Source organism: Canis lupus, chromosome 10 (genome assembly GCF_011100685.1).
Source record: "Canis lupus familiaris isolate Mischka breed German Shepherd chromosome 10, alternate assembly UU_Cfam_GSD_1.0, whole genome shotgun sequence".
Taxonomy (NCBI): Eukaryota; Metazoa; Chordata; class Mammalia; order Carnivora; family Canidae; genus Canis; species Canis lupus.
The window spans coordinates 58,181,463-58,206,880 of NC_049231.1; the positions used below are offsets into that span (position 1 = coordinate 58,181,463).

The 25,418-nt window shown below is 44.3% G+C and overlaps 1 long non-coding RNA gene across 2 annotated transcripts in view; it reads left to right on the plus strand.

Annotated features, from left to right (window-relative positions):
• LOC119873684 overlaps positions 1–21,840 on the plus strand; it is a 52,086-nt gene extending 30,246 nt beyond the window's left edge. Inside the window, exon 3 of one of the 2 annotated variants that reach the window (XR_005366003.1) lies at positions 20,683–21,840. This is a non-coding gene — a long non-coding RNA (uncharacterized LOC119873684). Of the gene's footprint in view, positions 1–13,631; positions 14,166–20,682 lie in introns of those variants that run through there. The other variant, XR_005366002.1, reaches the window with a different exon arrangement.
• The last annotated feature ends 3,578 nt before the right edge of the window (positions 21,841–25,418 follow it).

Consider the following 25,418-nt stretch of genomic DNA (forward strand, 5'->3'; position numbering starts at 1 on the left):
AGCTTTTAGCTTTGTTTAAAATGGATCATTTTAGAAAGCTCATTGGGAACAGTATCTCCTATCACTACTTCCTGGGGCCTGAAATAAAAGGATTTTTGCCTTTACACTTAATCACAAATTTAATGTGGTCTATAAGCAAAGATTTACAATCTCTCCAGATATGCAGGGTATTAATAATAGAGGGGCTGCTGGGCAGTCTGCTGCTTCTCATTGCATATTCAGTGTGTGATATGCAGATTTATCTTGTAAATATCACTGCTTATAGCCTTGTAAATTCAGAGATACATCATCTACAGTTCAGCTTTGAATATAGAGCAAATGAAGGAAGAATGGATTTTTTAAATGAAAAGATCAAAAAGGATAATTAATATTTCATAATCTTAATTAACTTTTCCACTGCACATTGATTTTTAATGCTACTTGGGGTGTAAGGTGTGATTATTGCTTTCATAGACAAATCAGATAATCTGGTCACAAACTCGAACATTAAAAAGGTAATGTGAACATCTTGTTTGGCTTGAGAGATTAGTCATTAAGTTCCTCAATTAGCTCTGTGCTTATTCTGGAGAAATTGCATTACACAGTGAATAAGCTTTTAGAATAAGAAGCAAGTCATAAGCGTGTTGGATTGGAACCACCGATGACGTGTGACATGGGTTTTGGGGGAAAGAGGAACTCTGCCTTGAAGAGCATGGAATAAACCCTGTGGATTTATAAGGATGATGGGATTTAATAGATCACCTGGCACAGTAGCATTGGTCAGTGCTCCTGTGCTAGTAGACACCTGATCCTTGAGGCCAGCCAGGATTACTTCTACAGATTTACCCGCTGACCCAACAGAGGTAGATGAGCCACATCAATCGGGGTGAGAGGGAATTGCCCAGGATCATCTACTTTTGATCACGACTCACTTTCCCTTTGGCCCCATTGTTCCATCCCAAAGCACTGGCTCCAAGACCCCAAGACTCCAAGACTTTAATTCCTACTTTTGAACAACTCTCAGATTCAGCTCACTTATACCGATTTCTGAAATTGTCAATTCGTTCTCTACTTTTCTCTTCCTTGCTCTATTGACTCTCTGTATCAGCTGGAAACTCCCTGTTCCAGTTTCTATTCTGGTGACTTAGCTAATCTCCAGCTGGGTTATCTCCTGACCTCTTTGAGGTTGAGGTAGGATTTGAGGGAGAAGGGGAAGGAGGGATGCAAATAATAAACTGGAAGGTGACTAGAACTTCCCATTCCGCACCTGCCACAGTGTGCTAGGATCACAGAGGCAAAATGGGACCCAGTATGAGTCTTGGAGAGGGGTGCCTGGGTGGCTCAGTGGTTGAGCGTCTGCCTTTGATTTAGTGCATGATCCTAGAGTCCCAGGATGGAGTCCTGCATTGGCCTCCCCATGGGAGCCTGCTTCTCCCTTTGCCTATGTCTCTGCCTCTCTCTGTATGTCTCTCATGAATAAATAAAATCTTAAAAAAAAATTCTTGGAGAGGTAGCCAAGAGCAAGGAGACTCAATTGTAATTTATAGACAAGGACTGAATTTTATATAAATTAAGATATGCTAGACTGTGCTGTAAGAACACACAGCCCCAAATCAGTGGTTTAACAAAATAAAAGTTTTTACTTTTATAAAGTATCCTGAGTGGTATGGTGTAATGATCTGTTCCACACAGCCACTCAGGAACCCAGGCTAACCAAGGCTCTGCTATTTTAGTATCTGCAGACATCTGGGTCCTGTAGACTTTGTACTCCACAGCAGGAGAAATTAGGCCGGACATTCTGGCATAGCCAGGTGTAGAAGAGTTAAGTATAATACTTGGTGAGAATTGTGTCTCTACCACAAGATCCATGGGTAAGAATCCCATCCGAAGGAGTGGAGGAGGGGAGCTGCTGCTGAGAGGCAAGCCAGAAGTTTGAGGGAGTAAGTGCAAAGGAATCCATCCGAAAGAGAGGTGGAGGAAGGCATCAGGAGAGCCTAGTCTGGCAGGAAAAGGTTTCATAGGGCCCCCAGCTAGCTGAGTTCTCAGTCTGACTGCTAGGATGGTCTGGGCAGAGACTGACATGCAGGGTCTGAGAGTAACTTCTAAAGATCATTATTTCACATAATTATGAAGGGAGTGTAAGAAGTGACTTCTGAGTATATTGAGAATGCATATACCTTTTTAAAGCCACTTGCACTTTAAAAAAAAAAAAAAAAGCCACTTGCATTCTTGTCTAATGTTTTGAACTAGTCAGGCATCATCCTAAGGAGGAAATGTACCATCTTCTGGGAATCAGTTGATTAAGGGAGTCACCTATCCTTCTGACTCATATACGTCACATAGAAAATAGAGCTAAATTTTGATAAATTTTTACTACCATTTATACCTTAAGGACTTCACGTGCATGACCTCATATAATCTTCTCTAGAACCCTAGATTATTATTAGGAACCCCACTTTACAGGTGACCCTACTGACTTTCAGGGAGGTTAAGTCAAATAGCTAGTAGGTGGTAGAGTTGGAATTCAAATCTAGGTCTCATCCGACTCCAGTGTCTCATATCTGATTGTTGGAATTGATCAGAATATAACGTGTCTGGCATTAACCATGAGCTCAATAATGTTGGTTTTCTCCCTCTTTTGTCTTTTCCTTTCTCTTTCTCATCCCTGGGACTCCTGGCAAATAACTCTTCACTTGTTGGGGATTTCTCTTTAGAGAAAAGCCAGAAAACCACTGACACTGTGATTTCTCCAGCTGAGCAGGTGAGGAGAGGGGGAGCTGGTAATGTGGAGGACTGGGCCCACGCTCTTGCTTCTGCTCCTCCGCCTGCTTGGGGTCTGGGAGAGGTAGGCAGAAGAATGGGCCAGAAAAAGTTCTTCTGCCCATTTACCTCTTCAAAAATAAGAATATGAGCAGTAGCCCTTGCCCCACCCTTCTCCCTTTTTGCAGTATTTCTCTCCTTAACGCTGTTTCAGTTGTTTGTTTACAGCTGGAGAAAGTGATTCACTTGGTAATAGAAACATTTCTCCCTTTTAAGTGGAGGAAGTTCTCTGCCAATTCCCAGCTCTTCTCAGAAATGAAGACATTCTGACATTCTTAAAAACATGTAGCTCCATCAATCAGATTCCTTCCCTGAAAGCCAGGTTCCTAGGACAGTAGGGTTGAAGGTCATGGATTGGAGGTAGGAGGATGTGACTCTACATCTTGAAAACAAGATTCTCTCGGTGCTTTTTCAAATTTAGAGGAAAACAGGAGATGCTTCTTTATGGAACCCAGCGTGGAGCCCGGGGATATGTCTTTTCTTTGATCTCATTCTATAAATAAACTGGATGACAGCCAGGGAAAAAGTAATGTGGGGCATGACTCTTAGTGTCTACGATAGTGAACTACTCCGAAAACCCTGGGATGCCACTTGGTACAAGTTTGCAGGTCTTAGAGGGTATTTTGAGTCTTTTCAAACAGGGAAGCTTGATACTTTGTCTTCCTTATCTAGTTTTCACTTAAAAAAATCAACAGACTCGCAGAATGATTGAGAATCTCTCTGTAATCAAATGCTAACAACAAACATCCGCCTCAGCAAAATGTCTTGCTGATTTGCTTATTGCTTACACTGTGCTGGGTGAAGGGCTCTTTTCTTGGTAATTTAAAGAACAGTAATGATTCACTACCACTAGTCCAGGAAGACCAAATTCTTTTTTTCTAATTTTATTTTTTTAATTCATTTCATTAACATGTAGAGTATTACTAGTTTCAGAGACAGAAGTCAACTATTCATCCGTTTCATATAACACCCAGTGCTCATTACATGATCTGTCCTCCTTAATCCTATCACCCAGTTACCCCATCCCCCACTCCCCTCCAGCCATCCTCATTTTGTTTCCTATAGTTAAGAGTCTCTTTATAGTTTGTCTTCCTCTCTGATTTCATCTTATTTTATTTTTCCCTCCCTTCTCTATGATCCTGTTTTCTTTCTTAAATTGTACATATAAGTGAGATCATATGATAATTGTCTTTTTCTGATTGAGTTACTTCGCTTAGCGTAATACCCTCTAGTTCATCCACTTTGTTGCAAATGGCAAGATTTCATTTTTTTAAATTATTTTTATTTTTATTTATTTATTTTTTTAAGATTTCTTTTTTAATGGCTGAGTAGTATTCCATTATATATATAGACCACATCTTCTTTATTCATTCATCTATAGGAGGACATCTGGGCTCTTTCCATAGTTTGGCTATTGTGGATATTGCTACTATAAACATTGGGGTGCAGGTGCCTTTTTGGATCACTGTGTTTGTATTCTTTGGGGAAATACACAGTAATGCAACTGCTGGGTTGTAGGGTATATGGGTATATAGGTTAAAAAAGTTATTTTTAACTTTTTGAAGAACCTCCGTATTGTTTTCCAGAGTGGCTATACCAGTTTGTATTCCCACCAACAGTGTGAGAGGGTTCTTCTTTCTCCACATCTGTTGTTTCCTGAGTTGCTAATTTTAGTCATTCTGATGGGTGTGAGGTGGTATCCCATTGTGGTTTTGATTTGTATTGCCCTGATGCCAAGTAATGTGGAACATTTTTTCATCTGTTTGTTGGCCATTTGTTTGTCTTCTTTGGAAAAACGTCTCTTCATATCTTCTGCCCATTTCTTTTTTTTTTTTTAAGATTTTATTTATTTATTCATGAGAGAGAGAGAGAGAGAGAGAGAGAGAGGCAGAGACACAGGCAGAGGGAGAAGCAGGCTCCATGCAGGAAGCCTAATGTGGGACTTGATCCTGGGACTTCAGAATCACACCCTGAGCCAACGGCAAGTGCTAAACTGCTGAGCCATCCAGGGATCCCTCTTCTGCCCATTTCTTGATTAGATTATTTGTTCTTTGGGTGTTAAGTTTGATAAGTTCTTTATAGATTTTGAATACTAGCCCTTTATCTGATAAGATATTTGCAAATATCTTCTCCCGTTCTGTAGGTTGTCTTTTGGTTTAGTCAACTATTTCCTTTGCTGTGCAAAAGCTTTTTATCTTGATGAAGTCCCAATAGTTCATTCTTGCCTTTATTTCCCTTGCCTTTGGAGATGTGTCTAGCAAGAGGTTGCTGCAGCTGAGGTCACAGAGGTCGCTGCCTGTGTTCTTCTCTAGGATTTTTATGGATTCCTGTCTTATATGTAGGTCTTTATACATTTTGAGTCTATTTTTATGTATGGTATAACAAAATGGTCCAGTTTCATTCTTCTGCACATGGCTAATTTTCCCAACATATTTGTTGAAGAGACTGTCTTTTTCCTATTGGGTATTCTTTCCTGCTTTGTTGAAGATCAGTTGACCATAGAGTTGAGGGTCTGTTTCTGGGTTCTCTATGCTGTTTCATTGATCTATGTGTTTGTTTTTGTGCCAGTACCACACTGCCTTGATGATTACAGCTTTGTAATATAGCTTAAAGTCTGGAATCATGATGCCACCGACCTTGGTTTTCTTTTTCAACATTCTTTTGGCTATTTTCTGGTTCCCTACAAATTTTAGGATTTTTTTTTGTTCCGGCTCTGTGAAAAAAGTTGTTGGTATTTTGATAGAGCTTGCATTAAATGTGTAGATTGCACAGGGATTTTAACAGTATTTGCTCTTCTAATCCATGAGCATGGAATATGTTTCCATTTCTTTGTCTTCCTCAATTTCTTTCATAAGTGTTCTATAGTTTTCAGAGTACAGATCCTTTACTTCTTTGGTTAGATTTATTTCTGGGTATCTTATGGGTTTTGGTGCAATTGTAAAGGGGATTAATGCCTTAATTTCTCTTTATTCTGCAGCAGGACCAAATTTTTAAGTTTAAACTTTTAAGTTTAAATTCTGCTCTACTGACTAATTAGGCCCAGTAACTGAGGTAGAGCCCTAGGAAGTGCCTGCCTGCAGGCAGGAGACCAAGCAATTTATTAGTTTTTAGAATTTAGCCCTCAAAGATGTTTTTGGAGCCTCACATCTTTTCTGTTCTTGCAAATTGCTATTGAGGGCGAGGACATCTTAAATCAGGATGGCAAGACTTTGACCATGGGGCACTGAGTCTTCAAAGAGAGGACATGTTGCATCTTCCAGGCACTTAAAGATTTAGAAAATCATTCTCCTCCATTTGCTTTGAATATGATGGGGTGGGGCAGTGTAGAGAGTATATCTTTATTTGGGGAATAGGCAACCATCTTGAATAGCTAATTTGATAAATCAACAGAAGACCACAGGGGAGTTTGTTATGAGAAAACAGAAGAAAAATAAATGAATTCTGCAGGAATTGGTTCATCTATTGAATTTCCTTTTAATCTTAAAGGAAAATCTTTCCTTCCTTCTTCTGAACCGTATGCTCCTATTGCCAAAACTATCCACTTGGCAGTGGCACTTGTCACATTCTATTCCTATTGTGAGTGGGATTTTCATGTGTGAGAACCTGCTATTTCAACTAGATGGGGAGTTCCTCAAGGCAAGGGACTGGGCTTTCCAATCCTTTGTGTCCTTGCATCTTCCAAATTTGAACTTCCTCCATAATGATGCATAATGCACCAATCATTATTATGAATTATGCATTGTTGTTATGAATTATGATGATGATCATTATTATGACTCATTATTCATACTTGATAAAAATTCATTCAAAGGTAAAAGTACACAAGATGCTCTCTTTCCCCTGCGTTTGTGTAGAGCCGAGAAAGATTTGTCTTGACTCAGGACCCAAAGCTCCTCTATAGGGAACTTTCTTTATAGAGCACCTGGGTGGCTCAGTGGTTGAGCATCTGCCTTTGGCTCAGGTCGTGATCCCGGGGTCCTGGGATCGAGTCCCACATTGGATTCTCTTGCAGAGAGCCTACTTCTCCCTCTGCCTATGTCTTGTCTCTCTCTCTCTCTCTCTCACTCTCTATGTGTCTCTCATGAATAAATAAAATCTTTTTTTTAGAAAAGAGAAGGCTTATAGTTAGAATGAAGTTTATTTAATTCAGTGAGAATTTACTCCATTTCTATCACATGAAGGTTTATAGACTATAGAAAAGAAATAGTATAATATCCAAGCATGCAATGACTTTATAGTCTAATACATGAATAGCAAACAGATCAACTTAAATGTGTTTATCTATTGATGGTGACTGCTTGGGTTGCTGACAAGGACTATAAAATCTGGTTTAGATTCAGTAGGAACTAATGCTGTCATCAATTAGTAATCTACCATTTATTTAAGAATGGAGAATGGTAGCAGGAATGCCATATATTCATAATTCCCAATTTGCAGGATGAATTCAAAGTCTAGATAATAGGGATGCCTCAGTGGCTCAGCGGTTGTGCGTCTGCCTTTGGCTTAGGGCATGATCCCAGTCTGAGGATGGAGTCCCACATCGGGCTCCCTGTGAGGAGTCTGCTTCTCCGTCGGCCTATGTTTCTGCCTTTCTCTCTGTGTTGCTTATGAAGAAATAGATAAAATCTTTTTTAAAAAGTCTAGATAATAGAAGAAGCTTATATATTTAGTAGAATCTAATCAGGTAATACCTTAACCAAATTTGTTTGATGTACAGTACCAATAAAATATATGAATCACATGAAATAGCTATTTATTAGTTGGCTTCAACCACCATAACAAAATACCATAGACTAGATAGCTTAAACGATAGAAATTTATTTTCTCATAGTCGTGGAAGCTATAAATTCAAGATCAAGGTTCTGGCCAGTTCAGTTCTTGTAGGGCTCTTATTCTGACTTATAGACAGCTGCCTTTTGTATGAACATCACCTCTTTTTTGTGTTTTAGAGGAGAAAGAGTGCTAAGGCTTTATGGGATCAGGGTCCCAGCCTTATAACCTTAATTATTTCCTCAGAGGCCCTATCTCCAAATACACCTTTCCTAAGCTATCCAGAAGTAGACTGTTCCTGTGAAAACTTTTGCAAGCTGCAATGGCATAAAGCCAGGACTACCCCCCACCCAACTTTGGAAAGTTCTCATTACATCACTTTACTTTTACAAAAGACCTGCATTACTGCAGTAACTGCCTTTTTTTTTTTTTTTTTGTAACAGTGAATATTCTCTTTGTATTTTTTCCAGCTAGTGAAAAACAGGTACTAATGTAGGCCTTTTGTAAAAGTGAAGTGGTATAATGAGAACTTTGCAAAAGTGGGGTATACTCATGTAGCTACATTGGGGGTTAGGGCTTTGACATATGAATCTGAATGAACATATTCAGTCCATAATAATATGTGATATAAAAGAGATTTATGTCTCATATTTGGAGAGGTGAATATCATAGAAGTCACAGATCGAGACAGAGTAATCATTTTTAAAAGGTGAGACATAGAAATTGATTTCTTTATGTTTTTTTACATTAGATGAATTTGAGTTTTAAACACATCTGATCTTATAGGCTGTTCATTGTAACTCAAGCAATCTACATAACAGAACATAAAAAATAATATCAAAAATGGCAATTGTTCAAAGTAACAGATGGTCAATGGATTTGCAAAAGCACATTTAACAAAAAAAATCATGTACTTTTCTAAATCTTAGTGGGATCTTAAAATAATAACCAACCATTAAAAAATACTATCCTCCAAATGATGTTAACTGCAAACTTTTTGCCTTGGAATAAGCCACCTTACATCTAACCACCAACATGCCTCACTTTTGTATTGATGTGTGCTTAATAGACTGAAAATTGCATTTGTTTTATCGCTATATCCATTACAGTAGAATTAAAAAAAAATGAGTTCTTAAGGCAATGTTTGCTCTCAGTAAAATTTAAATCTGGATCCTGTTAGGGTAGAGGCCTGGACCATATTCACATATTTGTGGAGAAAAAAAGCAAGATAGGGGCACAGCTAAGCCATATCCTTCCCTTCCAGGGATCTCCTCTTACCCTGGGAGTCAGGAGCAGCTGTAAGAAAAATGAGGGGCAGAAAAAAAAGAGATGTAGAATGGAAGTGAAAGAGAGAGAAAAGGAGAGCAAGATAGGAGCTTCAAGAACAACAAGCAAGTGTAGACTACCCTAATTGAAAATAGGTTCTACTGAAGTTTCTCATAAAATAGTAGTACAATTACCAACTTTCCACTTAGGTTCATACATATGAATGCATATCCCCTCCCCCCCCCAAAAAAACTAATGAAGAAAAAAAAGAGAAGGTGACTCTGAATAAATCAGTGTTTTTATAAAATTGGCTAGTGGAGTCTTTAAATTGGTGATTCAATTGTCTAATATGTTTTTGAGAATCTTCTACATGCTTTGTGTGATAGACCAGTGCCTCTCAAATTTTAATGCACCATGAATTACCTGAGGATCCTATTAAAAGGGAGATTCTGATTCAGTAGGTCTGGGATAAGACTGGAGATTTCACATTTCTACAGAGCCCCCAGATTTTGTGGATGTATAGAGAGCCTGTCTTCTAGTAGTTGACACTTTGTGCTTCCCACCAGGAAGCTGATATGCCTAATGATCCTTCATCCTCTATTGTCTGCCTTTAGCAAAATGATATATGATCACTCTTTACTTACAGACTTAATCCTGGGCTTAGATCAGAAAACAGAATATGGAAATATAGTAGGAAGACTTGTCAATTTATCTTATGGCTCTAAAGAGTAATTTTAGTTGATGTCTTTTCATTAGCCCATTCAACAAATGTTTTTGAGTGTCTCTTCAAACAAGGAAAATAAGAGATAAAATTTGTGTCTGACAACTTAGTAATATTCCTCAATTGATGGTACATTAGCCTCGTAGTCCATGCCAGGATGCTTTCTTGTTCTGTCATTTCCCCTCCTTGAATGTGGATCCCCACTCCTTTTCCATGCTCTTCCATAAGCACCTCTTCTAGGATGTTTAACACATAGAGTGGATGGATATGCATGCTTCCTTGAAGAATATATAATGTTTTGTGGTTTTGAGAATATGTGTTTTTAACTGACTTAAGTTATATTCACAAAAGTAATGTTATCTTAACATTTTCCGCTCCTAAACATTACATTAAGCGCAAATTGAACTCTGTCCTTGTTGTGAGCGTGTTTAGATTTTTGCCTGTAATTGCAGCAAAAGATTCCATGGTGTCCGCCTGAAGTCAAAAGAGGAAGGAAATTGTGCTCAAATCATTATTCTGAGATCAAATATATATTCATGAGTTGTTATTTCTTGAGGAGAGAAAGGAGATCATGATTAATTATGTGACTACATATGTCTACAATGGGTCTATAGGTTCTGAGACAGCTGCAAGAACTTTTAGGAATGCTTAAACTCTAGTATCCCCTTACAATATTAGCATTCCTGAGGAGAGTAAGACTGTTCTGTCCATCCCGCACTTACTCCCATGGGTAATGGGCAGCACGCCATCGACTTTAGGTGGGGGCAGCTGAAGTCAGAATGCGGTGCCCCTCTTCTACTCTGCGATGCGGCACTGCAGCTAGGAACCCCAAAATACCTCATGTTTTGTATCTTCAGCATCATCACAGTGTCTGGCACATAGGAGGCATTCAAAATTCAAAAAAGATTTGTTGAATGGGTGAGTGAAAAGGAATCACTCTCAGATGAATCTTAGGACAATAAGGTAGGGAGACCCAAATCCTTATTGCCCAAGCAGTGAAGGATTTCCAAGGAAACAGCTCATAGTTCATGAGATAGAATTCACTCATGTCTTGTTCTCCTTTTTTTTCCTCAGCACGTAGAATGCTACACTTCCTAGCCCTTTTGCAACTAGGTAAAAATTTGACTGATCTGATGAGCTATGCAGGAAACTGTTATGTGCCATTCTTACATCCAGCATGGTAGAGCTGGTGTGTCACTTCCAAACTCTCTCTTCCCTTCCCTGACCCAGGAGGTCACATGTCCCAAATCATGCAGCTACAAGATGGCAAAACATTAAACAGCCTTGGACTCTGGGTGTAGGGAGAGACCACCCCCCTCCCTCTCTTTGCCCATCCACCTGGGGAGGGAATTACATTTGAAGCGATGTGGCCAAGGAGGCCCTTGTGGAGATATTGAAGTTAAGACCTGAAAGCCTGAAGGGAGTGAGGGAGAGATGCACCTGGGACAGGAGTATTCTGGGCAGAGGGAGCAGCAGGTGCAAAGGCCCTAAGGTGGGACTAAGTCCAGTGTGTTAAAGGAAGCAAGACAAAGTCGGTGAGGCTGGAGCAGAGTGAATGAAGGGGAACGTACCAGATGTAAGGCAAGACAGATGAGCGGAGGTGGAGAGAATGGATTCTATTTCCTGACAGGTGATTTTTAAAGTCTTTGGCTTTTCACTTTGAGTGACTTGGGGGGCATTGAAGAGTTCTGCATGTTAGAGTGACATGATCTGATTAACCCATTTTGAGAATAGACCCAGGGTGGCAAAGCTGGGAGGCAGGTGTGCAGTTAGGGGGCAAGGGGTAGGCGTGGCTCGGATTAGGGTGATAACAGTGCAAGTGGTGCAAAGCAGCCAAAATCTGGGTATATTTTGAAGGTAGAGCCAGTAGAATTACAGATGATTAGAGGAGGGGTAATGAGAGAAAAAGTCAAGGATGAACCCATGGCTTTTTGGCCTGTGTAGCTGGGAAAATGGAGCTGCCATTTGCTGATATGGGGAGGCTGCAGGGCGAGCGAGTATGAGCATCTGTCAGGAGTTTGGGTCTGGACTGTCTAGGTTTGAGGCAGCCATTGGACATGCAAGTATGTACAAAGGGAGGTTGGGCCCGGCTAAGCTGGCCAGGAGCTGGACTGGAGAGGGGGACAGGGATGGTGACTCTCTTTACTTAGGAGACTGAGGTCTGGGTTCTCCAAGTGGGGACTCCAATACTGAGAGCATTTGGGAGCCCAGTCCATGGTTTCTGTTGGACACACTAGCCTGGAACCAAGTTTCCAGTCACTGATTAGGCTGAGTTTCTGTAAGACTAGCTGTTGACCTAGCAGCAAATCCATCTCCGTATGACAACCATCCATCCGGCCAGTCCGAAGGCCAGAAGTTCATTCACACTCTGAGCCTGAAAAATCACCCGAAAGCCCCTTTCTCAAAGGTCCTCCCTCCTCGGACCTGGGTTCATTTCCAGGTTTTCAGATCTCAAGGCTGGACACTGGGAGTGTATTTTAAGGCAAGGCACTTCATGCTTATTCCTCCAACATAAAAAAATTGCATTTCCACATCAGAGTCACATTTGGTTTCTAAACCTGTTACCGTAGCAGGAACTGTATTCTCCAGCTCTCCCTGGTGGCACCGTTTGTGTTTCCTAGCCGACAACATCTAAACCTTTTTTGTTGTTGTTGTTATTCACTTGGAACTGCCATTTATTCCAACCCTTTGCTTCATGAAACATTTATATATTGTGCACGTGAGCCTTTCACATGCCACCCTCTCCTTTTTGGAGACACGATACAGGTAGGGTTTGTTTGCTTTCCAATGCCGGCCCTATACCATGGTTCTCCGGGCACCGCATGTTCCACTCCTAATTGTTGCACACACCTTCAAACTTGCCAGCAGCATGTCTGTGGCTGGTAAACAATGATTCAGTCCGTAGGCCACAGCTCTGTACAAGTGCCACTTCGGGGACCCAGTTCTCATTGAATGCTCTGTCAGTTGTTATTTCTGTTTATCTCCCTGTTCATTTACATGGTTCCTTACTTTGTGGGCTTATTTTGAGGTTTGGGTTTTGTTTTTGTTGTCCTCCTCCTGCTGTTTCGGATTTCCTCTGTTCTCTTATTCTTCACTGAGGGGAAATTGAGTATATGGAGCAGACCCGCCAGTCCAGGGGAACGCTGTGGTTCTGTCAGTGAAAGGAAGGGTTCAACGTTGTACCCTTGACTCATGTCAGTCATGTAACTAAGATGATTATCCGGGTGACCCCGAGTAAAACATTAAAGAGAGGCTGCATTCAAACAAATTATAAGGTGACATGCCCTTTGTTGGGGCGTTACGGGGAGCCCATGCCATGATCAGTCCAGAGACTATGGTGGGATTGAGGGAACCACAAAGGCATGACTACAGTGTCCTTGATTCTGGAGAAGAGGTCATTTCTTAGAGCGGTCCTTACCACGGAGGGCAGGTCACTGGGTGTGTTTATGTGGATTCTACACTAGCGTGCCCGGCTGATGGCAGATGGGAGTGGAATGCAGCCTGTGGTCCACCATGCACCCTAGTTGTGTTGGTTAGTTTTATGTGTCAACTGGGCAGTTGTGTCCAGATATTTGACCACGTGTTATTCTAGGTGGGTCTGTGAGGGGTTTCTCAATGAGATTAGCATTTGGATCGGCAGAGTGAGTAAAGCAGATTTCACTCCCTAAGGTGAGTGACTCTCATCTAATTCACGGAAGACCTGGATAGAATAAAAAGTGAAGTAAGGGCGAATTTGCTCTCTGATCGCCTCTGAGCTGGCACATGGGTCCTCTCTCTTGCTTTCAGACTTGGATTCAGACTGAACCATACCCCGTCAGCTCTCCTGAGTCTGTAGCTTGCTAACTGCAGATCTTGGGACCTCTCAGCCTCCAGAACTGTATGGGCTAATTCCTTATATTATATATATGACGAGGTACGCTCCTTGAGATACCACTCAGGAGAGGCATGCCTTTTGCTAATTCAGGCATAGTCTTCCAAAGACTCTGGCAATGGATATAGAGTTGGGTATGGAGAGGTGGGTATGGAGGGGCTGATAAGCATCATTTGAAAATTTCCTCCCTCTTCACTTCCTTAGATTTGGCTGTGCTGTGAAACTCCTACTCTCAGCATGAGTCTTCTAGAAGGTGGGTGATTCTTCCAGAGGAACGGAAGCAATTAAGGGCTTTTGTTCCTCTGCTACATTAGTGGTGAACCCTGAGAATGCCTTCGCTTGCTGGAGGGAGATTCAGCAAAACAGGGATGAGTGATATGCATGGAAATTACTCAAATGGTGCATTTTGGGGAGGCGATGTGTACTTTTTGAAACGTGTTTCTCTCATTGTATTAATACGAAGATGTATGGCTGATGCTTGTTATCATTCTCACTTGAAAGATGTGCAGATACAGCTGCAGAGGGGACACTTGCGTAGGTGGTGGCTAGAGGGGAAGTCTCTCCTCTGGCTGAGCGGCTGTCCAGGGTCCCAAGCTCTTTCCAGCCTTCCTCATAGCCCTATGGAATTCTCAGAACATTAGTGCATTCTTTCTAAGCATTTCATTTTTTTTTTAAATTGAACAGTATAATAAGGAACATACTTTCCTTCAAGAACAAATACTAGAGTTCCTGGCTGGTGCAGATTTTAATTTTATTTCTTGAGAAAAGGGCTATGTTTACTTGAGCTGAATTATATATTTTAGCCTAGTTTTCTACTTTCATGGTTCAAAGTCTAATTGCTGTAAAGGCAAGAATCCACACAGTACACAAATGCACACACACACACATACACATGCACACAGTCGCACCATACACATATCCTAGGACCACTTTGTTCTGTAATTTTCTTAAAAAGCTCTCAAACTGCATGTATTCTGGGTACTGCAATATCACACAGATCACTGCAATAGAAGCTAAATGTGAGGTCATGTTTGCAGTCCCTGACATAGTATTTTCAAAATAAGAATTATTGTTGGTGATCAGCTGCAGGGGTAGGGAGGTGACGGGGGGTGTGCTGAAGGGGAGAGAGGGGGAAGACTACCAAGGCTATTATGATGCGCTTGAGAGTTCTCTGTGCCCTAGGGAGAAGATGAAAGCCAATGAACTAGAGAACCAATGTTTTGTTTTTGTTTTTTCAGCGCCTACCCAAATTGGTTTCATGATTTCTTGTGCTTTTATGTAACCTTGCCTCTGGGGCATTTAATGCAGATTAAAACCACACAGCCACACCTCTGGCTCTGGAAAGACCCAGTTCTGAGGAATGAACATTATGTTTATGAGCATGAACAACAGATTCTTAAACCATTTTCTAACATTTTGTGATCTTCATATTCACACATAATCCTAGGAGGGCTGGCTAAGTGACCTGACGTCACCGCCTACCAAAAACCAAAGTCTAGTTCCCAAGGCTGTGTGCCGGGAGGAACAGAAGGGAGTTCCATAAACTCTCCTTGGCCCCAGTTAGCTTATACCCTCCTCGAGGAAACAAGACCTTCAGGAATGCAAGAGTGAAGTGATAAGCCCTGTTTCCCTGACTCACACTCTCCTTGGATATGACCAAGGCTTGAATATGTCCATAGTGGAATTTCCTCTAAGTGAAGGAATTCCTAAATTGTAAGGAATTTCCTCTAGTTCCCCAAGCTCCTACTTGCCATTGGTATAAGTCAGCACTTCGCAAATGTTGATGTTCTTACAAATCGCCTGGAGATCATCCCAAGGTAGATTCCCATCTGGTAGTTGTGGAGTAGGAATGGGGATTCTCAGTGTTCGGCAAGGTCTTCGGCAAAGCTGATGCTGCTGGTCCACAGGCCACACTAGGAATAGTAGGAGCCCAAAGTAAAGTTAATTCTTCAGGTGCTTCATCCCATTTCTGCTCTTTGTTCTGATGCCATCACTGTGCAGCTGGAACTTCTATTCCCTACCACTACACATCTTCCACTGCAAGAGTGTCCCGCTTACAGGCCATCTGGTCAACCTTAGGTGCTCTTGCTTCCAGTTCTTTTACAAGCCCCCAAAGGATGTAGATCACTTTCAGGTTCCCAGGACCTTGGAATGAGTTTCCCAGAAAGCACAATTTCTCTGCTGCCCTGAATATGCTCCCAAAGACAGTGGTGAGTGTTAAATCATAGTGTTTAGAAGGTAACATTAACCTTAAAATCGAATTCATGGCTTTTCACTGGCAGACAAGTGATACAAATGCAAATAGGATTCATAGGATACTCTCAGGCATCCCAAAGACCCAGAAATGAGTGTGTGAATTAGGTTGTTGCCATGACTCTCACTGCAAAGAGAATGAAAATTGTGTGAGGGAGGCAGGCACGGGTTCTGTTCCACATGCTGTTCTGCGGATGGATCAGCCCAGAATCAGCCCAGAAGCAACCATCAAATACACATTTCCAAGGCCTCTACTGCCTCTGGTGAAATGAATTAGCGTTGGGGTGGGGGTGGTAGTGGGGTAGTATGTATTGTCACAAAGCAAAGAGCAGTTAGTGGCTTGCTGTATTGATGAGCAAATATTAAACACCTTCACGTTATCCAGTCACAGAGTCACCGAGTGTCTTTCGGGTCAGGCGCGTGGCTCCTCCCTTCATCCCTCTCCCAGCTCCAAGTAGAGAGTAAACTAGAAAAAACTGTGAAGGATAAGTGTTCTGAAGGAAACAGGTGGTGAACTCACGAGGCAGGAGGAGGCCCTTTAGATGACCTGCCTGGCGAGGGTGTCCCTGGGGCAGTGACTCCGAGGGGTACAAACTTTCCAGCATCACGGTGGTGCTTAGGCAGAGAGCATCGCCGGCGAGCATTCCTCTGGGAAAGAGCTTGCTTTATGAACATCTGTAGATGCTACCAGACAAACGAAAGACACAATTACGAGTTCCTTGCAAATTATTCTGCAATTAGGACTCTTTTTTTAGGTGGCAAAGGCATAAAGACTTCATTTATGTCCATTTTAGAGCCAATTCTTGTTCCTTGCTTGCTCTACCACTAAAGCCTAAAAACCTGGGTCTCACCAAACACACCAAGGAAGCCCCCCCCAACACCTCTTGTAGGCTGTACAGAAGATTGGGGGCGTAAGGGCCACCTACAGAGTCCTCAGCCTCCTCCTGTCTCTTCTGGTGAAGCTCATCATCGGGATGATACTCTGCAATGACTGTGTGAGTCTGGCCTGAGCCTCATCTGGAAAATGGGGTAAGAGTGCCTGTCCCCAGGTCGATGGCTTACGATGGGGTGCGTCATCCAGGATGGTTCCTGTCCAGTCGCAATGTGATCATGGCCCTTGGAAGGTTCCACTCTGAAAGGCGGCGAGTGGACCTCAGTGTTCAGTCTGTCATTTATCATAATTTAGTGCATAGGGGCAGGATAAGCCCGCATCTCAGGTGAGACCCATGCTGCCAGGGTCGGACTATTTGAGAAACGGCCCAGGAGGGACTTCCTTATCAAACTTGCCCACCCTCAGGGCAGCTGATTTCTGTTAGGAGAAAAGCTCTCTTATGGAGCAAATGTGTGAAGAGGCATTTTCACTTGTGAGACTTAACTATGTCTATTTCAGGCAGCTTAGCAAAAGGACTGGAAATTTCCAGATCGCATGGGGGTGGGTCTGCGTGGGGACAGGCAGGGGTAGGCCAGTTCCATGGGAATTGGCCTCAAAGCTCAGATCTGTCAGGCAGTCCTTCTTTTAGAGCTTTCTTCCTCTTCTCTACTCCAGGGGTCACGCCTTCTCAAAGACACCTCAAGTGACCAGGGCAGGCAGGCGCTCCAATGGACGTCTGGGATGTTTGTGATCTGTTGCTTTCCTAGATAGAGACCTCTTCGGGAGGCGGCCTTTCTTTCACGCTTTCCCTGAACGTGCGCACCAGAATCTGGGCATCCCCGAGGCTGAGCTTCAGACGCTTTACTGTGCTCCTGCAACAAACACTTTACTTGCTAAGTGTGGTGGAGGGTTCATCAATGAATAAGACAGGTCCCTGCCCTCCGGAAAAAAAAAAAAAAATCAATAGGTATCCAACCAGCAATAAAAGAAGAAAGACTGTGATAACTTCAATCATGCAGATAAAAAAGGAAGTGCTTTTTTATTAAATGGGCTGTATTACTTTTCTATTTTGACTGCAAATTTAGTAGCTTAAAACAACAGAAATTTATTCTCATAGGAGAATGAGAACAGAAATCTGCAATGAGATGTTCAGGGCTAAACTCAAAGTATCAGAAGGGCTGCGTTTCCCCTGGAGGCTCTAGGGAGACTCCATTCCTGGACTCTCCCAGTGTCTAGTGGCTGCCAGCATTCCTTTACTGTACTCACCACTCAACCTTTGCCCCTGTGGTTACATGCCCTGCTGATCCATCTGTGAAATCTCCCTTGTCTCCCTCCTACGAGGGTATGTGTGATTGCGTTTATCTACTAGGAGAAGCTAGGATGATTGCTCTATCTCAAGATCTTTAACATCAGCACATCTGCAAAGTCCCTTAGTGCACTAAACGGTAACATTAACAGATTCTAGGGATTAGCACGCAGATATCTGGGGTAAGGTCATTATTTAGCAGGTACCACTCTTATTGTCCCCCAACCAAATGATCTGCAGCTGTGATGTCCAATGTGGCAGCCACTTACTGGTGGCCACAATATTGGCAGTCACATGTGGCTCTTGAGCGCTTGAAACGTGGCTTGTTTGGATTGAGATATGGTGTATATGTAAAATACACACTAGATTTTTGAGGTCTTACTACAAAGCAATGCAGTGTTTCATTAGCAATTTTTTATGTTGATTCCATGTTGAAATAACATTTTGAGTATATTAGGTTAAATGAAATATATTATTAAAGCCTGTTTCTTTTTACTTTTTAAGTGCAACCACTAGAAAATTTAAAATTCCATCAGTGGCTTGCCTTTGTCATTTGTATCATAATTCTGTTGGACGGTGCTCTGCACCATCTACAAGAGTTAATTTTCAAACTGCTGAACAGCAGAATCACATGGGGAGTTTTTTAAAACCCCAAAAGGCAAGCTGCACCCCAGAGCTATGAGATCAGAAATTTCTAGGGAGAGGCCCAGGCAGCAGTATGTGTTAAACTTTCCAGGTGATTCTAATGTGCAGCCAAGGGTTGAGAATCTGTGGGATAGAGACCTAGAGGAGGGTTGAGGAGGGTTGATAATGGAAGTTGCATTAGTGGCCCCGGGCACTATCAAATGGGTCTGCCCATTTTCTTCACAAACAGAAATTATGGGTGCCTGAAGGACCCTCTGCTTTCGGTTTTCCTCCCTGAAACGCGTGTCTCATCCTACCCACAGAGAGCAGATGGAGTGGAGGTGGGAAGGGCACAGAGCAACTGTTTTCATGACTCAGAAGACACCTGGGGTCTCGACACTCTGAGGGTCAGGCTGGCTGAGCCTCTCGTCCTTGGGTGTTTCTGGAAGCAACCCTTCCTTGGCAGTTTCTGCTAGAGTACCTGGCAAAACAGAACACAGTAAAGGCCAGCAAGCTCCTTAATGTTTGGTTTGTGGGGCTGGATGGAGGCAAAGCACCTTCACAGAGGCTCACGGTGGCAGCAGGTTTGGGAGACATCCATCGGTAACACCTGCCTCCACCAGAGGCTTCTGGGACTGCTGGGATTCCCAGCTACTCCGCATTCCCACACAGCTCTCATGTTTTCTGGATTGGGCCTCAGAATTAGGTACCAAAACAAAAATCTCGGTGTACTTCATTGGGTTTTAAAGTATTGCCTGGGTATCTGGTTCTTAGTGGAGCAAGATGAGATGTTTCAATAGCTGCTTGTTGCCTGACACAACCCAGACACGAGGAGATAAGCCGCAGCCGTGTGCACGCGGTACCTTTATTTACGTCCCACATCATCGGTGAACAAGCCCGCACCTGAGTGCAGTTCACAGCGATTTGAGCATTAAAACACCGTATGATCCTATACTTAGACAGTTTAGAAAAGTTTTCTGAACTGCATAGGACTCATGTGACTTCCAAAATAGCCTACTTTAAATGTCATTAATATTTTCTTTCTTTTTTTTTTTAAATTTATTCATGAGAGACACAGAGAGGCAGAGACATAGGCAGGGGGAGAAGCAGGCTCCCTGCAGGGAGCCCGATGTGGGACTCGATCCCAGGACCCTGGGGTCACCCCTGAGCCGAAGGCAGACACTCAACCACCGAGCCACCCAGGCATCCGTCATTAATATTTTCCCAAGGAAGGGGCCAGTCCGGGTGGCTCAGTAGTTTAGCGCCTGCCTTTGGCCCAGGGCCTGATCCTGGAGACCTGGGATTGAGTCCCACATCGGGCTCCCTGCATGGAGCCTGCTTCTCCCTCTGCCTGTGTCTCTGCCTCTCTCTCTGTGTGTGTCTCTGATGAATAAATAAATAAAATCTTTAAAAAAAATAATATTTTCCCAAAGAAGAAGTCTTCTACTTGTGTTGCAGGTGAGGACTCGCCTTTCCAAACCAGCGGAATAAAAAAATTGAACCAAGGCCTTAAGCAAGCTTGTTTCCTCCTCCCTTCCCTCTTTTATTGAATGCTGCTGCCTCTAGGTTAGCAAGTGGCCTGCTGCTAGAGGGAGAAGGCCTCAAAGTGAATGAGAGAAAACATTATGTATAGAGTCTCTGACTAGCGACCCCCCTTCCCCTTTAGCCCCTTCCTACTGTTTCCCACCTTACGCGTACATATATACACATACACACACGTGTGTATCAGGTAACTTGCAGAGATAGAAGAAATGAAGAGGGAGAAATTTAAAAGTAAGAAAATGATAAAAGGTTAGTCAACAAGGCATATTCCTTAAGTCTCATCTAAATTGCTGAGAGTGGGCTGCAAGTTTAGATCTGACTTCCCGGCAGCCAGTGCAAAGAGAAATGTACACCAGTTGCATACTTCACAGTGTCTGTAAGATTAAAACTAATGAGTCCCAAGGAACCATATGGATTAGGGTGTAGTGTCGTAATAAGGCATATGGGATCCACTCAGCAATGTCCTTGACAGCATTTCTAATCCCATCAAGGCGTTTCACAGGGCATGACAGAAGTTTACAGGGTTTGGAGAAAGTGCAAAAGAGGGAATATTAAATTCTAGCTAGAGCTAAAGTCTTCTGCTGGGGTTGGGCTGGGTTAATGTGAGCTTCCGCCTATAATAACAGAGCTTCCACCTGTGGTTCAATGTGCTGTTTCAGGTGCTGGGCTGGAGGTACGCGAGAGGCTATGGGAGTGGAGAGGAATACTCCCTTCTGACTTCGTTGGAGAAATGTGGGCTGATGCCAGGGCTCTGGAGGAGATGATGCTGATAGAAGGATCTAGGGGACAAAGGCAGGGAAAAGGCATTCCACGCATTGGGAGACTAGTGTCAGGAGACAGGTATGGAGAGCTGCTGGTGGGGATCTAAGGGCAGTGGGTGCTGCTGGAGTATGGTGTGAGGCAAGGTACGCTGGGGGTGGAGGCAAGGGCCCTCCTGGGCCGTCTTATGCGCTCTGCTGAGGAATGTGGCTTTGCTCTGTGCAGAGGTGCTGAGTTGCCGCTGCAGGGATTTGGGCAGGGGAGCCAGGGGAGCTGTAACCCTCACTATTGCCTTCATGCTGCACGATGTGTCTGACCAAAGTTCGGTGGATTAAGCAACAGCCCCACACTCTTGCACACAGATGCGAGTGTTCCCAAGGGGAGGGAGGCTCCACCTCAGGGTGCAGGTCTGTGGGATGCCTGGGGTGGCACTGGGTGGTGCTGAGACCCAAGGAACAGCAGCTACCCAAGGTCAGCTCTCCTGCCAGGGACCCTGCAGAAGTACAGGGCGGCAAGGGGACAAACAGAAGGGACCCACCTCAGGTGGCACCCACATTCCATCAGCACCACAAGCCCATGGCCAAGCACAACATCCCTGGGGAGGGAAGATAAACTCTGCCCCCCTCCGTGGGAGTTCCTGCAAAGCCGCATGAGGAGAGGGGGGCTGAGCCACACTGGGAGGCTGGGAAGAACGCTGAACAATGATTCAGTCTACACTGGGGGCGAAGCAGCTGCACTTGACTTTGTAGAGAGATCACTTGGGCAGCTGTGTGGAGAGCAGGTTCAAGAGAGGCGATGCTGGCATCAGAGGGACCAGTGAGCAGGACCAGGTGAGACCTAGTGAGAGCCTGGGCTGGGCAACAGTGAGTGGAGAGAGGTGGTTCCAGCGACAGCTGAGATAAAACCATCATGGCTTAAGGACTGGGAGTCACCTACGGCTGGTTTTTAGGTGCCTTCCTGTACCGTGCCCAGAAGCTACTGCCAGGTCGCATACAAAACTGCTGGTTGCCCATCACATAGCTCTTTTCTTATTTCTTATTAAAACAACTTTGATTTTACTTGTGCCATTCATGTGCTTGTCTTTTTCTTTTTTTCCAGTGGAGTATGGAGCCCACCTCAGGGCCTAAACTCATAACCCCAAGATCAAGACCTGAACAGAGATCAAGAGTCAAATCTTGGGGCATCCGGGTGGCTCAGCTGCTAGAACATCTGACTCTTGATTTTGGTTCAGGTTATGATCTGAGGGTTATGAGATTGAGCCCTGCATTGGGCTCCATGCTCAGCTGGGAGTCTGCTGGAGAGTTTCTCTCTCCCTCTGCCCCTCCTCCCATTTGCACACTTTCTCTCTCTCAAATAAATAAATAAAATCTAAAAAAAAAAAAAAAAAAAAAAGAGTTTCATGCTTAACTGACTGGGCCACCCAGGCACCCCATAATGCACTTACCTTTTTTTTTTTAATTTTTTTATTTACTAATGAGAGACAGCACAGCAGGGACACAGGCAGAGGGAGAAGTAGGCTCCGTGCAGGGAGCCCGACATGGGACTCGATCCCGGGTCTCCAGGATCAGGTCCTGGGCTGAAGGCGGCGCTAAACTGCTGAGCCACCGGGGCTGCCAATGCACTTATCTTTAAAAAGCTTCCTAGCTTCCCTTGTAGCTGGGAGGTAGTTACATGGCAAGCCCTGGCTATTAGGATATAAATGAGCTTCACTGGGTTGTAGTACCAGGAACACATGTTAAAAGGGCACGTGTCCTTTTGCCATTTGCTCCTATCTTTGTTCTGCCCCAAAGGTAGACGGATGGCTAGCACTCCAGCAGCCAGCCATCTCGTTGCCAGGAGGCAATCGTGCTAAGGATGGCTGAGCAGAGAGAAGGAGCCTAAGTTTCTTTGTTTGTTTTTAAGATTTTATTTATTTATTTGAGAGAGAGAGTCTAGATCACATGAGTGGGAGGAGGGGCAGAGGGAGAGGGAGAGAAAATCTCCGGCAGACTCCACACTAAGTACAGAGTCCAACGCAGGGCTTGATCCCACGACCCGGAGATCATGGCCTGAGCTGAAATCAAGAGCTGGATGCTTAACTGACTAAGCCACCGAGGCTCCCCAGGAATCTTAAGTTTCTGACGATATCATAAAGACATCATGCCAATCCTCAACTGAATGTGGGGTATGTGTGAGAAAACAAATGCTTTTCTCTAAATGATTGATTTTTGAGTTTTCTGTTTGTAGCAGCCAAATTCCCGATACCACCCATGACCCTAGCAACACGAAGCGACATCATTTATTCAATAATCATCCCGAATCAATGACCCAAATGAGAAACATGAAAACCGCATCAAGGTGATACAGCCCAGTAGTAAGTAGCTGCTGCTGTATGTAAGTTTGTGGAGAGATTTTTCTTTGGTTTCTTTCTTCCTTGACCTCTCAACACACGTCTCGCTCAAACTCTCAGCCGCCTATCTGCCTTCTAATAACTGCTTAGGTGTTACATGTCTGGGAGAGTTAGCGGGGAAGAGTGCTGCCCATTGGATTTTGGAACAGGACTCCTAAAGAACAAACCTGGTGGCGGAAAAAAACCCACCCAGACGTGATGGTTCCTATTTCCAGAGAGTGGGCTGCCCGGATGCAATATCGGTCACAACAAACTGGCGTTTCTGTAGGTAATTTGACAAAGCACTTCGTGGACATTACTTTTTTAGCTGCTGCGGCCCAGTAAAGCGAGATGATTTGTTCAAGGAGACAAATTGACAAGGGACAGGGACAGGATTCATATTTTTCTGAGTTGTGTTTCCTTTCCTGAGCCAAAAGAGGTCTCAGGAACTGCACTGAGGAGAGCCTTCTGGGTACATGAGAGAAGAGGTGTCAAAGACAAATTTCACTAGTAGTTAAATCTAAGGAGAGAGAGAAACACTGAACTCCTCTGACATAAAAGGCAGGAAGGTGTTTTGGTTTGGTTTGGTTTTTCCTCTTTAAGTAGGCTCTACTCCCAGTCGGGAGCCCAGCATGGGGTTTGAACCCATGATCCTGAGATCAAGACCTGAGCTGAGATCAAGAGCCAGATGCTTAACCCGCTGAGCCACCCAGGCACCTCAAGAGGCAGGAGGGCTCTTAAACATGGGGGGAGGGGTGTCTACTGGGAAAGTACTTGAGGAGACTGGGAATGGGAAGGGGTGGAAGAGCTGGTTCCTGTGATTAGACCATTTATGTTTGCGAGCTGGCACTTGGGCTGCTCACCTTCCAGAGAGATGGAGAAATAGGGGGGGGGGGGGTGCTATCTTCCTTGATCATTACATTTCCAAGGCATGGCTCCCGGGTCCTGGAGCAGGACACTGCTGGGTGGTGAAACTGGTGAGAAGCTGGGAGGTGATTTACAACTCAAGGCAGCAGAGAAAGAATTCACCATTGCAAGTTGTGCTCTAAGAAAAGGGAGGTCAGGGACGTAGGGTCAGGAAGGAACCCGTCTAACGTTTACAGTCAAGGTGACAGGAACTTTAAGGCCATCTGGGTCAGAGGGTGGCTCCCCCTTCCTTGCTCTCCAGGAAGCTAGAGGTCTCAGAAGTCCCCATCCGATTGTTAAAAGGGGGCAGCTTTATCAGGGGACACACAGGGACCTGCTGCAGGAGGGACTCTGACTTAGAGCCTCATCCTGCCAGGTGATTATTTGCTCCCCACCTTGGCTTTCCAAAGCCCCGTGGTAAGGCCCTGCAGTTTTCTGGCCCAGTCTCCATCCTGGGGCCGAGAGTATTCATCGAAGCGACATGCCCAGGACAAACGCTTCTACTTCTCCAGGTGAAAAAACAGATGCTTTCAGCTCAGGTTGGAGTCCACGCAACAGGAGGGTAGAATCGGAGAGGTGGGGAAGGGAATTCTGTAGCCCAACTATAGGACCCAGGGACCCAGAATAATACCCCCTTCCAGAAATTACCATCACAAAAAGCCAATCCTGTAAGATCGACTGCTCGCAGCAGCAGCAGCAACACGGAAATCTGGGTGGCTGGGGCCGCTCAGGCTGCTGGCGGGACTGTCCTTTGCTCGAGGGGAGGTGACTGTGCTGACCTTAGAAATCCAGGGCTGGGGAAGTAGGAGCTGAAGGTATTTTCTTTTCCCCTTGAGGCTCTGATGTGGTTTTTTTGTTTTTGTTTTTGTTTTTTTTAATTAAAAGACCCAATACCGTCCCCTGAAGCTTCTTCACAAAGTAGTGCATTTTTAGAAAAGACAAAGGCGCGGGGGGGGGGGGGGGTCCCTAAGGAGTGGTGCCCCGAAGCGAAGCCTTTCTTCCCTCCTTGGAGAGCGCTGGGATTTTCTTAAAGGTTCTTTCTCCCCCCTCCCCTCTCCACCCTCCTCCCCACTTTTTTTTTCCTTTGGTCCTCGACCTCTCCCTGCGTTCTCCAAAGTAGAAACCGACGCTTATCCCTCTGGTGCTCCCATATCCATCTTCCCTGCAAATACCGAGGGTCTCTCATTCGGGTCGCCTGCACCCCCCGCACCCCCGCACCCCCGCAGGGCCGCAAGCCTGGCGCGCAGGGGGCGAGGAGGGAGCCCCTTCCGCCACACGGTGGCGCGCGCGAGCCTGCGAGAGCCCGGGAGGCACCGCTCGGCGCCGCCGTCCCGCGTCCCGCCCCGCCCGCGCCCCCGGCCC